The sequence below is a fragment of the Falco rusticolus genome, chromosome 2, assembly GCF_015220075.1.
Source record: "Falco rusticolus isolate bFalRus1 chromosome 2, bFalRus1.pri, whole genome shotgun sequence".
Lineage (NCBI taxonomy): Eukaryota > Metazoa > Chordata > Aves > Falconiformes > Falconidae > Falco > Falco rusticolus.
This window is the reverse complement of record NC_051188.1, coordinates 14,400,276-14,414,019: the sequence shown is the minus strand read 5'-3', so window position 1 is coordinate 14,414,019 and position 13,744 is coordinate 14,400,276. Positions and strand designations below refer to the sequence as shown.

Here is a 13,744-nt window from a genome sequence, read left to right as displayed (position 1 = left end):
CCCAGCTTGGGTAGTGGATATGGCTCTCTCAAAGGACTTGGTAGATGTAGGTTGGTGGCCTTCCAGCACAAATGGACACTGAAAGCAGATAATCCTCAGCAAGTGCTTTCAGGTATTACACAGAACTTTAGGAGGATATGAAAAAGAGCTTCCTTCTGTATTTTGAAAGTGAGACATGACCTCTCTCTGTGTTAGAGAAAGAGTCAAAGTAGGTGGGTGGCTCTTCCCCAGAGATGGTTGAATTTTCAGGTCTACCTTTCTAGAGAGGGCTTTCTATCTGTTAATGTACTGACTATCACTCCTTCTGCCAGGAGTTCCCTGTTGAGGATATGATCAGAAATCATAGAGGGTACAGTGCTGTGGTTTGCTCTTGAGAAGTATTTAACCAGGAGTAAGGTGTTTTGATCATCCTGATTAACAGGTCTGGTTTGGGCTCTGCAGCATTCAAAAAAGGAAAGAAACTCCCTTTCTAGGCTGCACATATTAAAATGCAAAGCTGAGTTACCTTTGATTTAAACTAGGAGTGATTTACCAAAGGCTTAAGATTAAATAATGTGCTCAAAGTAAATCACTAATATAAGACTGCATATATATCTTTCTCCTGGAAAAAGAATAACACCCTCTCTTCTCTGTTTGTGTTTGTGAAAAATGGTGGCTTATTATCTGAGGTTTATAAACATTGTGGTGGAGAAAACAGAATTTCATTCCAGTGAATAATGTGCTTCTATTCACTTCAGATGTGAAACCACTCACTGCTCTCAGCAGAGAGACAGAATAAAATAATAGCTTCAAAAGTGAATGGGGCAGAGGAAGGACATACCAGCTCTCAAATTCCCTAGCAATCTGATGATGTATGTCCCATCTTGCTCTAAACAAACATGTATCAGTATTTAAGTCACATTTTTTGCCTAAAAGTAATTTTATAGAAAACACCATTATATTAAGCAAATGCCTCTATATCAGAGTTTTGGGGTTGTTTGTTTTTTTTTTCCAACAAATAAAAAGGCCTGAATTTTTGTTATAATATGTCACACCTTTGAAGAAATAATCTGCTTTAGGAACTGACAGTGATGTAAGCTTCCTTCCTTTCCTCTTGGTGTACGTTTTGTTTTCCTATCAAGATGCTCTGTGATCAATGCTCTAAGGATATCGCATCGTTAGTATGACAATAGCCTTTGTAAAACAGTAATAGTTTTCATCAATATACTGTCAACATCAGACAAATGAAAGGACACTCCTACAGTGTTTACAAATTATAAAAGCTTATACACAGCGTAAGTCCTGATATAAAACTGTTTTTCATTCTGAACTCAGGGAAAAAGAAAGTTAGATGCATGTGGAAGATTATCTAATGAATCTTATACATATTATCAGCTACATTTCTATTTAGCTAAAAGCTCTTGCAATCCATGAGGAAAAGAGTAATCACTCAATCAAAGGAATTGCTAACACATTTACTGGTGAATTATTTGGCTCAGAAATTAATACTTTCCTTAAAATGCCTAACATTCATCTGTTCTCCCATTTTTGGTGTTTGGGAAAAAAGCCAGAGGCTGGTTATGATGGAAACTGAAATGCTTTATTTATTCACATAACACTTGCTGCACACAGCAGGAACATAGACTTTCATAGACTTCCCTGCCAATATCTTTCAGTCACAGAGAGACCACCTGCTTGGTATGTCTACATCCTTTAATAAGAAAATACCACAGCAAAAAATTTTTAGCTTCATAAATAAAAGGGAAGCAAAGATAGAAGAAATAGGGTTGGGGCAGAGCTAAGGATGATTCAGGAGAAAACCTAATTTTTTAATTTGTTAGAAACTGAGGGAAAGATGATGACAGATGAATGGATAGAGAAACGATGGATGAGAGATCAATGTATTTAAGTAGAAGAAAACCTCATTGTAATCACATAAAGGAGATAGATGTTGTCCATTGTTGTCCATTAAAGGACTCTGAAAAAAAAGGCACATGAGCTTAATGTCTCTGTAGAAAAGAGTTTTCATCTGTCTAATAACATGGAGAAAAAGAGATGAGTGTTGATGTCTGAGAGTCAATAAGCATGCTGGCTTAAGATCAATAACAACAAAGATTTTAGCAGAAATTGTTAAGAAAGAATAATCAAGATATGACAACAAATGGAGAAGGGATAAAACTCAACAAGATTCAACTAAAGGACACTAAATGAGACTAAATTGTGGTAATACTTAATAAAAATTATTTTTTAAGAGAAATTAAATACATATTCGACCTTCCATGGGTTTCAAGCATGATTTTCACAGTGAAATTCACATGACTGGCTAAAAAGGTTTCATACAGAAATTTAAGATGGTTAAGAAACTGGTTGAATGGAAGAGAAAATATTTTTTTTGAAAGAGAAATGGTTCTTTGTACTATATCTTGTTTTTCATAATGACTAGGATACAAAAAGAAGGATACTAGAAATTTGATGAAATAAGCAGTTCATTGACACAGCAAGATCAGCATATATAAGAGGAGGGCTTTGATGACTCCGAGCACCAGACACATAGAAAAGCAGTGAATGTGGCTCTGAGCTAACGGTACCATGCAGCAAAGGCAAATACAACCTTAGAATATATCAGATACCAACCTGAAGCTTGTTATGGAAGTATTAATACATAAGGTGCTGAAGAAACATAATGTGGAACATAGGAAAATTTTGAGTATCCAGAAAGATTAATTCTAATTGAGCTGGAACTCAGGCGCATTATCAGGATGACCAAGGAAGAAAGAAAACCTTTTGTTCTAGAGGCTGTTTATGAAATCAAAGCTAATGTATCTGCATGTGACATGAGTTTCTATTTTACATGTTAATTCATGGATCCTGTCAGCAGTCATTGGAACCTCTATTAGCAGTAAAAAAGTTTAGATGCCTAATTCACATTGTAGATATCTACAATCAGCTTTCTCAACCTGGAGCTGAATCTCACCCTCAAATCCTGACTTAGTTCCCCAGATATCTGTTATGACCTAAGGATATTTGAGGGGCAAAATCCCAGCTGCTCTTCATATGAAGCACATGACTTGGAAATTAGTTTCCCCATTGTCCCCACTTGCTGTGGCTTTGCTTTGTAAAATGAAACAGTCTGAGCACATGAACTTCAACTGATACTAAACTGGGAGTGCATTGCTTTTCAGCTACAAATATACGTCCAGTCTGTGGAATGGGACTAGAACTATTCCGAAGAGAAATTCAGAAGTAGGCAGTGTGGACAGCATTCATTTTTTGCTGCTTCTATTGATCCATCCTACCTGCCCATATAGAAATAGCTGTAAGGTATCCAAGACACCTGCACTGGGCAGATAAAGGTGACACAAGACCTAAGAAAGGACTTTGCAGGACTTACACCTTTGCAGCAGGTTTAGGTGTGTCTTTTTGAAGTCTAGATGTGAACCAGGATGCCGCTGTAGGACTCTCAAAGGTCAGCAGGAGTTTGTGTGGAGGTAGCTGACTCAAGCCCATAGAGTAATGTAGAGACGGTCTAAAGAATTAAGGGTTATAAAGTCTGCTAATGATGCTGGTGGTGAGCACCAAGTGTGATACTGGTCTTTGAACTTAAATCGTCGCGCTCTCAAAAATCAATTAACCACAAGCTTCACTACATGCTGCATGCCTATGAAGCTAAAAACCCCCAACAAATTAATAATGAAAAGAGCTAAATGGAAATTGAATGTGAATTTCAAAGGGTATCTGATATCTGTGCATATTACATTTTTCCACTATGATTTTCTTTGAAATAGTGCAGCTGTTGGATGCCTAGCTTGCAAGGCCTGTTTTCTTGTCTAGAGTATCACCAAGTTTGGAAATACATATAACTAGCATTTCTATATTGTCAGTTTTGATAATGACAACGTAACCAGGTAAACTAGGTTTAGAATTGTTACAAAACCATGGAAGCATGAATAAAAGCATAAAATCTCTTCTTTAAGGCTTCAGAATTGGACTTGGATTGACATTGGAAGGCTGCAAAATAGTAATTATAGATTTCAGACAGTATTTCTAAGTGATTATTTTCACTGTAAAAATATTTGCAATCTATTCAAAGCTGTTGTTCAGCAGTAACACTTAAGATTGGAAACATTCTTAGTATGTTTGTTGAAACAAATATGCTTTAGCTAACACAGATTAGTCTTTTCATAGATTTTGGTCTTTTTTTACCAACAAAGCATATACAAGGGAGAGTAAGATCCCTGATAAAAAGTGTGCTGTTTTATCTGGAAGAATGAAAAGTTCATACCATCTCTATATGGGATGTTGGTGTGAACAGAAAGTTCTCTGAGACCAAGCTTCTGCTGAGAAGCTGATGGATGGAAATTAGGCTCATAGGAAATGCTGGATCTTTGCTTATAGGTGGTGTTTGGAAGTCCTTTATTTGTCAGTCAGAAATGCCTTCGCTTAATCAGTGTTTACTGCCAGAGGGGTAAGGAAAATTGCTGATGGAGATGAATGGGGTGGAAGGTCCCCACAAATGTAAACATCTCACGTTGAATGTGAATGATCCTCAGGTTCCTTGAGGCTTCATGTGACTTAGAGAGGACTGAGTCAAATATGATATTTGAGGGTTGCTCATGTGGGGAGTCTGGAAGGCTTTTAAATAAGTTCCCTTTATTTTACAGTATTTTAATTAAAAGGTAGCAAGCTTTTTCCTTTCTGCTGTTTTATGCACAGAAAACTTGAGAGAGTAACTGTAATCTTTGACCTTTTTTTGAGCCTGTCTTTGATAAAGAAGTAGGAAATACAGTCATCATTTCGGTGTTAAAAAAGGATGTCTGTTCAGCCTATCACACTGTTGTGAATACTTTCCCTTTGATTAACTCTTAAGGATAAATTAAATGTATTAATAGTCCAAATGCTTTTACTGCTTTGATGTCTTATAGAAAAAAAAATAATGTATTAATATCTGGTACCACCCACCACAGAAGTTCTCAGACATTTCTTACAGCCAGTAGAGGACATAGTGGTTTAGATGGTGGAAATCCTGAGCAAATTTTATCACCAAGGACAGTTTTACCTTGACCCATCAGGGCCAGGATGTGCATTTGTTCTTCCTATCACATGTAAAATCAGTGAGCAGGGGCTTCCATCAAGATTAAGGTAATGAGAAGGTGAAACTCTAATTTTCATTCTGTTGCATCATTCATAGCACATTCTCACAAACAGATTTATTGATGCTGGGGCTAGAAATTGTTTAAAAATTCTGCAGTGGACCCTGGAGTCTGGATGCTAAAGGAAGTGAGTAGGTGAGACAGCAAATGTTATGATTGCTACAGCACCTTCAGGATTTTATTGAGTACGTAGCAGAGACAGTGACAGTGTCTGGATCTTAATAGGAATGAATGCCAGGCAGTTTACACTAGGAGCCTTATAATTTTTAAAGAACAGTTACAGAGTGAGAAAAAATAGATTGTGTGGCTATTTGTGGTGAGGAGGAAGACTTAGCAATGAATTTCTTTATTAGGCTGTACACACTTTTACCTTTCCTTGTTTTCAAATATTTATTTTATTTTATTTTGACTTTATCTTTCATACTAAAGTAAATTTGTATAGGATATTAGAAAAATAATCACAGCCATCAGGAAAACTTCTCAGTTAGTTTAAAGTCTTGCAAACTTTAACACCCAGTAACTGGGTAAAGGAAAAGTGTAAGTTATTTAAGTGGTTAGGTGTTTTCCCCCTGCATTTCTCATTGGGCTTTAAAACCAGGAGCATGAAATTGTTCGTGTGCATGTTTGAAGTAAGAACTTTAAAGATGCAAATGGAGAGAAGCTAAACTGACTCATTTAGCCTGTGGCTCCTCACAGTGTTCTGATCTGAGCAATCTGTCATTTCACATTAGCTTGGATCTGGGATCTGTCAGTATCCTTTAATGCAGATGACAAGGAATCGGGACAAGTATTTGTAAATAGTTGAAAACTTTATTTCTCTATGAATGGCTGTGGGCCCTCTCATTTCCCCTTGCTTTCTCTTGCTCCTTCATAATAGATATACAAGTCTTTAACTCTCACAGAAAATGGATGTGAATTATTCCTACGGTAAAACCACTTAAGTAAGCAGAATGCCATCTACTTTATATACATTTTTTATATTATCACCCCAGATAGAGTCTTTTTATTTAAATATTGTTGACCTCATTAGAAAGAAGACTATGTTTGGACCAGTCCCTTAGCAAAACACAGAATTATTTGGATTTACTTCTCTTCAGATTTTCAAACATTTATAATGGTGCAGTTCCTGTGTGTGAATATCTTAGGTCATTTGAATATGCTAAGACTTATCACTAATGTACTGCAAACTACTTCCAGCTCTATTTAAGCTAATCTATGCAAACTGTCTTAAGGCAGTTTTCTTCAAAGGAACCACAACTGGGCATCTCATTTTGTCCTTGCCATTTGCTGCACAGTAACATTTGTGCATAAAATTACAGAGTTCTTGCAGGTCCGAATGGCATTGACATATGTAAATATAATTTCAAGTGGCTAAAAGTCAGTTTTTGATAACAAATGTAGCTTCTCTTCTAAGCACAGGGAATAAGTATGATTTCTGCAGTGTTGCTGAGCAATGAAGGCTGGAAACTACCAATATACAAGAATTAACATTGTCTCTCAGAGTGCTTTTTTCTTTGTGCCAGTAAGCTTGTCATTATTGCTTTTAATGGTGCTTCATATTAATGACTTTATTCAGACCAGTACTTAAGCACATAGTTTGCTTTAAAGACTCGGTTAATAACATTAATGTCAATGATGATACAAAGATCCTAACATTTAAACATCTGCTAAGGTATTAAACTGAATCAGAACCTAACCGTAAATGGCAAAGAGGTTCAAATCAGTACTCTATTACCTCCAGAAATTGAACAAGCAAGACGACTTTTAAATTATTCTACGTTTTCACTGGTACACTCAAGGAAAAAAAGACATATGTTGTTGATATGTTTCGAAAATTTAACATCACTTTGCTAATTGGCACCTTGCCATTCTGCTCAAATATTTTGCCCCAAAATGTGTTTGGTCTGGTGTAAAGAAGAAAAACTGGAAGAAATCCTCAGAAGGTATCTCAGGGTAAATGTCCCAGAGGGTAGGAACGACCATTTAAGGTCTATTCTGCTCTGCATTGTAGCCCAAAAGTACTTTTAAAAGCTTTTATAAAATATATTTGATTTAGGACAACATATCTCTAAACATGCTGAAAATACTTTTAAATGATGAGAATATTCTTTTATATTTTTTAGAATCCGTATTATACTCTCGATACATTTAAAATTAAAATCTATTTTAATATTTTAATATTTTAAATAATTAAATTTATTTCCTCTTTTTTACACGCTATTTCAATGTCAGAAATATTCTGCTACTTAGAAAAGGCTCTTGCTTTTCAAGGAAAAGATTTTTATCTGAATAATTTTTTCCATGTTCCTAAGTGACAGCACCGAATTATTAACTTACTCTATTTTCCTCAGAAGCTTTAGAAATAGTAAAGTGCTTGTAGGACTTCATAGTTCCCTCAGGAAAAGAAGAATACATGAGAAAACTTTAGTTACTTTAAGATATTTCCATGTTTCACTTGTTAACTAGAAAAGCAACGTTAATACTTGAAGGCAGACTTGGTATGCAAGAGGTAAAATTCAAACAGGCCACGTGCTGGAGGGGGCAGTTCTTTAGCCACTGTAAAATGACATAATTTCATTCAACTATATGGATCTATTTTGATTTATACTAGGTGAAGGCACAGCTCAAACCAGCCAAACTATGCTATGCTTCAAGTGTTAATATTAACTTCAGCAATATAATGTGAACAGCAGAAACTCTAATTTCATTGAAGAGATTCTTGTAAATTTAAGACTGTTAATTAGACGTTTACACAGGCAGTTTTCTTATGCTTAGGGCAGCAGTCATCTAGCTAAAGCATTATTGTAAGCTGTGTAATAATGTCCAGTCAGATGGAACCTGTTTTCTAATGTTGATTCATGTTCTATAGCAACACCACTAGAATATCAACTGCAAGTGCTATTTCCATGTTCTAAAGCAATGAAATTTAATCTTTCCCAACTCCCTATGAATTGTTTTGTTAGAGATACTTTTACTGCTTCCATGTGAATATAAGGGTTGGGTAGATGAGACCACTTTTGCATTAGACCCCTGCTTGGATTGGGGGCAGGTGAGGAAAAAAAAATAAAAAAAAGAGGAAAACAATGTAATAAAGTAATATGCATTGTTTAAGACCACCCTGATGGAGCTGTTCTCTTCTTTTTAGTGCTCTTCCCATTACATATATAGACAGTCAGTCATTTAAGTGTCACTGGGAGCTGAATGCCATAATCCCAAGCAAGATGATGAGATACCAGCAGCCAAAGTGGCTGCTGACTGCTTGCAAAGGAAGCTTACAGTTGAGAATCAAATCAGCAAGAGAGCTGTGAATCTGTCCAAACTGGTAAGCATGGGGTCTGAAAAGGATTAGGGCTTAAATACATGCTCTCTATGTCCCATTGACAACAAGCATCAAAAAACTTGAAAATATGCGCTTATTGTCTGTCATTTCTAGAAATATACACAAGAATGAGATGAATCTGCTCACACTATGTGAAGGCTGAGATCATTTTAATGATCTACTGATACATGCTGTTAATGTATCACCATTAATTTCTTACTTGATGCCTTTGAATTTGAGCACATTTTGCAAATCTGTGGATTCAAACATCTCATATATGTAATATCAGTGCAATTCAAAGACAGGACAGATGAAGATGGTAATGACTGCCCCATCCTCAGGTCAAACTGACTCTGCTGTCAACTGGAGAAGCTCTAATTGTATTTCTATCAAATGGTAGGGACTCCATTTAGTACGTTTAGGGACTAAACGGTAAGGATCCTGACAGAAGGAAGACTGCTTTCCTAAGATCCCTGTCTGTGGAAGAGTGTGCAAAGCCTACACTTACTGCATGTTTTCCCAAGTAGAAATGCTTTGGGAGGAGACTCCATTAGTATGATGAACATTTTGCTTCGATCAATAGCTACAAGTTCTTCACCAGTTGCTTAGAAATATCTTTAGGTTCGTAAGATCACAGAATTGTTTAGGCTGGAGAAGACCTTTAAGGTCATCAAGTCCAACTGTTAAGCTAGCGCTGCCAAGTCCACCACTAAATCATGTCTCTAAGAGCACACCTTTTAAAGACCTCCAGGGATGGTGACTCAACCAGTTCCCTCGGTAGGCTGTTCCAAAGCTTCCTTACTACTACAACAAACTTGCAAGTTATCATCAGTATTACTGATTCTCCTGTTTCTGTTGCTAAACTCAAAAATTCATTTCCACACTAGCTTGGATTTTACTGTGTAAGCCATTGTCCACCAGCTCCCCAGCCTCCTTATTGCATGTGATCTGTCATGCTCCACAGAACTGCTGGTCTTTTAACCATTTCTGTTGTGAAATGTCCCCTATTTTCTCCCCTCTAATAAATATAAAACCTCAGTTGGAGTACAACCTAGTTTGACTCTGTTCTAATGAAAGATACAGATCTGGAGGGGATAGACTAAGGAGAAGGAGTCAAAGAGTTTTTAGGACAAAAATAACTTCTGAAAATGTGAAAAGAATAATTTGATCATGTTAGGTTTAGATTATTATAGCTTTTGAAACAAATTTCCTGAGATGTTTTTGGAACTGTCGACATTGAGAACCTTGGTAGACTGTATGTAACAAAAATGACAGAGATCAGTATAGTGATAGAAATTATAGAATAGTATAATTGGTCCTACTTTGCAGTAAGAGGTCTCTGCCAGCTCACCATGCTATGAGCAATAAGGGGAAATCTTTACTTGTTTGCTCAGTTCTGTAATACTTCTGAGTTTACTCTTGGAAATTCCAGCACTTGTTTTTTCTATCATCTTCATTGGAAGTTAGATCTAGCAGGAAAAATCTGAATAATTTGTCACTACATCCAGAAACAAAGCAAAGGATGGAGGCAAAAATCTGTCTCATGGCTCCATTTTCACTCTAGACTACTTCACACCTTGAGGCAGGAGCTTGTAAGTGGAGATGTCTGTGTGATAGAACAGACTTCACAAAAAAATTGGGAAGTGAATGTGCACACCTGACAAGAAACCTTCCCTGTCTACTCCCACGATGTGTGGGACATACTCTGTGTCACTTTGTGATGACATTAGCTGTAGATTTCTACATAGTTTGCATCCAACACCTTTCCTGACTGCATCCTCAATGAGTGGTCTGCTTAAAAGTCAGTGTCTCTTGAGAACACACGGTTGTATACCAAGATATTAATGCAAGCTGAGGATTCAGAAGCCTCCATTATGAATAGCGGTGCAGACTACTGGCTGTACTGTTTCTGCAACACATACAAAATTATCACAGGAACGTTTGATCTGGAAGACAGCTTTTCTAGAATATACCTTGTTTCTTGTCCTTGACATTCTCTCTATGTTTCTCTTTTGATAGTAAATCCATGGGTTAATTATTATACTCTCAAGGTCCTGCAATGTTTAAACTTTTACAAGCTGTTGGAAAAATATACCTAACTAAACTGTAAAGCTGGCTGAGCTACATTAGTTTTCTTACATTTTGTGAAAGAACCAGTCTGACCTGTGGATGCAGACATCTTGCAGGAAGGAGAGACAATCTGTTCAGTGGAGATGCAGTTTAAAAGCATTGGCTTAGCACAAAAATCTTTGTAGACTGTAGGAATTGTAAATGGGATTTTGACCATAATAGACTAGGATCTTAGTGACACCCGTTTTCAAGTCAGTTGAGTTCATTTTGCATTCTGGAAAACAATCTGGTACTATGGCTTGAAACCTAGGTAAAGCAGTATCTATTTTATTCTAGTGTCACAAGGTGAAATAAAGTCTTTTAACTGGGCAAAGGCAGCTAAAAAGACGTGTTCCCTCCAAAGAACTCTATTGCCACTAACACTAAGGGTGAAAAGGGTACAAAGTTCTTACTGACAATCTGTCAGTTAGAGTTGTTTGAACCTTAAAAGCTTTAGTTTACTTTGGAATACCTTGCATTTTACCCACGACTCAGAAGATTTTGATTACAAGTTGTAATAACATTTCAGTAGGAAGTGCTTCTTTTTAAAACTGACATATCTATCTACAGCTGTATCACTGTGCATGAAAGAGAACAGATGGTATTACCCCAGTGACATAAGTTATGTGCAATAGAGCAGAAGAGACAATAATTGTGATACAAAGAAAAAAATCAGTGACTGTTTCTGTGTTACTCTGCCAGGCTGCTCCCAAAGCTGGGTCTTGTTTCAGTCTAGGGTGCCCTATCATGCACAATGAGAAGGTCATAGACCTTTTTGGGAGAAACACTATGTGAAAAATAGGGTGCGCTCAAGCTCAGCCCATTTTGCTTTATGTACAAACCATCCAGGCACAGCCTTTACCTCGAGTCTCTCCATGTCTATTGCTTTTGCAATGATGGCAAGTTCTGGTAGTCACACACTCTGGAGAGGACTAGGGAGCCATCAAGAATCAGTGAGAAGTACTTAGGGAGAAGATGCAATTGCTAATGTTGTGATGCTGGATGCCCACATCATTTCAAGGATTTGTATTGCTCCTGTTGCTGCCAGCCACAGATCCTTTGATGGATAGGATGTAGTGCCCCTGAGCTGGGCACTGGTAAGTCTGGGTACAAATCATTGCATCCCACTGGTGAGCCCACTTACTCCCAGGTGACACAGACGATCAGTTGTGGATTGCTAATGTCCAGATATAAACTGTCATGGTTGTGGTGCCACACCACCAATTGACAGTGGTCATTGGAGAGGATCCTGTATTGGTCTAGAGGCAGCAGGGAATTGTTGTGTGACATCAGCTGTGTCACTCACACCTACAGAGTGGTGGCACAGCAGCTGTGCTATCATTATTATGGAAAACTAATGCAAAAATTGGTTGTTGTTTCCTATCTGAGAGAGTCAAAGCAGCACTAGAACGTTCATGTGGCACATAACTCCAAGATTTCCTGGCTTTCTTCATGCCAGCATCCTCAGTAAATATGTATCATCTCTCACCAGCACTGAAATAAGAACATGATACTTCTTCAGTGACATTCTTCAACCTTTTCTGCTCCTCAGTCTTCCCTAAATCTCTGTTCCTGCACAAAACAGATTGCTATGGCTTTCACAACTATTGCCCAACCTCTCTTTTTTCCTAACCTTACCATCCAAGCGCATTGTTGATGACATTGGCATGGAGCTAGGAATAGAGTATATAAAATAAGATGAAAAAGTTACTGTGTCACTGGGGATAACCAACTGTCAGACATGCAGTTGTGTCATATAATTATACAGTTAAGACTAATCAGAAAAACCCATTTTATAAGTTTATATAACTGCAGCAAGCTCCCTTCTCAGGATGGCAGAGAGGAGTGCTGAATTAAGAGACCTTTCTGCTCATTATAGAACCACATCTGACTTTTGCACACCGAACTATTTTCTATAGACATTCAAAAGTACTTTAATCTCTTTTTAATGACTTTACTTATATGCTCTGAATGTATTAGATCAGGTGACTACTTCCCAGGGCCCTGGCAAGGTTAAGCCAAGTACCTAAAGCCGGTAGTGTGTAGTGTCCTTAAAGCAGATAGTGACAGATGGCATCAGTTTTGCCTGTCAGTTTGTAGTTCACTGTGTCAGTATCTCATTCCCTTTCTTCTGAGGTCTGGGAACAGACACAGTCAGGGACCAGAAGCAATGAAAAGAAAGCTATTTTTTCCTGGGGATACAGTGAGGACTACACACAGAGTTTCTTGAAACCTGATGAAAGATTGCTGAACTAAGAGCAAACCTGAAGGGAAAGATGAGCCTTCCAAGGACACAGTGGATGGGGATGATCTGTTTATAGCTCCACTTTTCTGTTGCCAAGTTTGCTTCATTTAAAAAATGTTCCTTGATTTTATTTCACTTCTAAGACAGCATAGCTCCTGTGGTTCAAAGGTTTTTGGTGCTTTAGGGGTGCTCACTTTGATGAAAAGTTGCAGAAAAATCCTCAAAACCTGAGTTAACTCATGCTCCTGTCACACTTAAGTGCATTCCTGCTGAACTGAGATTACACTTGTAACCTCATCCATCATTTCTTCCCTAATTTTTGACTGTTTGAACTTGGAACCTTTGCAGTGCTTTTCACATAGTTGCTTGGATATAATTATAGAATTATTTATGAACTGCACAAAAGTAGAAGAAACAAAGAGCAAATGACCTTTCTTTTAATTCAAGATTTCATAGGTTCTTCCAGGGACAATCAACAAAAGTAAAGACCTTTTCTATAAGATGATTTTATTTACTGCTTGTATTGAAAGAGGAAACCTAAGGTGTTGTTTAGCAGCAGGGCTGTGGAAAGGAATACAGTAAGGTAGAGTCTTGGCTACAAATATCAGGTAAAAATGCCCCTTTGAGAGTGTGGTGTAGTTTAGAACCTAATAAAGGGGGGAGGGGGGGGGCGGGATTGGCCTTGATAAAGCTCAAGATGCAATACCTAGAAATATCTGTATATTCAAAGCGCTACTTGACAGGTTCCAAGATCACATACGGACTTATTTATGGACATTTATAAAACACTCCAGTTTCTGGCTTTATCTTTATTGTGGAAGTATTTTGATTTATAACTTCAAATATTAAATCTAATGGGATTCCTACTCAAATACAAACTGTTAGTATGACTTGGGAGATATCTGAGCTAAAGCAAATTAGCTCAAGTCAGCATCTTTGTTA

General features: G+C 37.3%; 1 protein-coding gene across 5 annotated transcripts in view; it reads right to left on the bottom strand.

Moving 5' to 3' along the window:
• Nucleotides 1–13,744, bottom strand: part of CNTN5 (contactin 5) — a 678,576-nt gene that overhangs the window by 72,448 nt on the left and 592,384 nt on the right. The window lies entirely within an intron of this gene.